Source organism: Lagopus leucura, unplaced genomic scaffold (genome assembly GCF_019238085.1).
Source record: "Lagopus leucura isolate 7727_CA_CO unplaced genomic scaffold, USGS_WTPT01 34037-0_obj-0_obj, whole genome shotgun sequence".
Taxonomy (NCBI): domain Eukaryota; kingdom Metazoa; phylum Chordata; class Aves; order Galliformes; family Phasianidae; genus Lagopus; species Lagopus leucura.
Genome location: NW_024965809.1, coordinates 3,818 through 4,643, shown reverse-complemented (window position 1 = coordinate 4,643; position 826 = coordinate 3,818). Strand labels below are relative to the sequence as shown.

Below are 826 nucleotides of genomic sequence, written 5' to 3'. Positions count from 1 at the left end.
ACTGGGAGGGACTGGGAGGAAACTGGGAGGGACTGGGAGGAACTGGGGGGCAACTGGGAGGGACAGGGAGGAACTGGGATGAACTGGGAGGGGGATATTGGGCACTGGGAGGGACTGGGAGGAACTGGGAGGGGGATATGGGGCACTGGGAGGGACTGGGAGGCACTGGGGGGGTAACTGGGAGGGACTGGGATGGACTGGGAGGGACTGGGATGGAGATATGGGACACTGGGAGGGACTGGGAGGGGGTTGTGGGGCACTGGTCTGTACTGGTCTATATTGGTCCTTACTGGTCCTTACTGGTTCATACTGGTCCATAGTGGTCCTTACTGGTTTATAGTGGTCCATACTGGTCCATACTGGTCTTTAGTCATCTATAGTGGTCCATATTGGTCCATACTGGTCCATAATGGTCCTTATTGGTCCATACTGCTCCATACTGCTCCATACTGGCCCTTACTGGTCTACAGTCGTCCATACTGGTCCTTACTGGTCTACAGTGGTCCTTATTGGTTCATACTGGTCCATACTGGTCCATATGGGTCCATACTGGCCCTTACTGGTGCATGCCGGTCCTTACTTGATAATAATGGTCCATAGTGGTCCATAATGGTCCCATACTGGTCCTTACTGGTCTACAGTGGTCCATATTGGTCCATACTGGTCCTTACTGGCCTATACTGGTCCATACTGGTCCTTACTGGTCTACAGTGGTCCATACTGGTCCATACTGGTCCATATTCGTCCATACTGGTCCTTACTGGTCTATAGTGGCCCATATTGGTCCATACTGGCCCATGCTGGTTCATAGTGGCCCATAGTGGTC

General features: G+C 52.9%; 1 long non-coding RNA gene across 1 annotated transcript in view; it reads left to right on the top strand.

The window, feature by feature from the left end:
* LOC122192295 overlaps positions 1 to 826 on the top strand; it is a 4,307-nt gene that overhangs the window by 781 nt on the left and 2,700 nt on the right. The window lies entirely within an intron of this gene.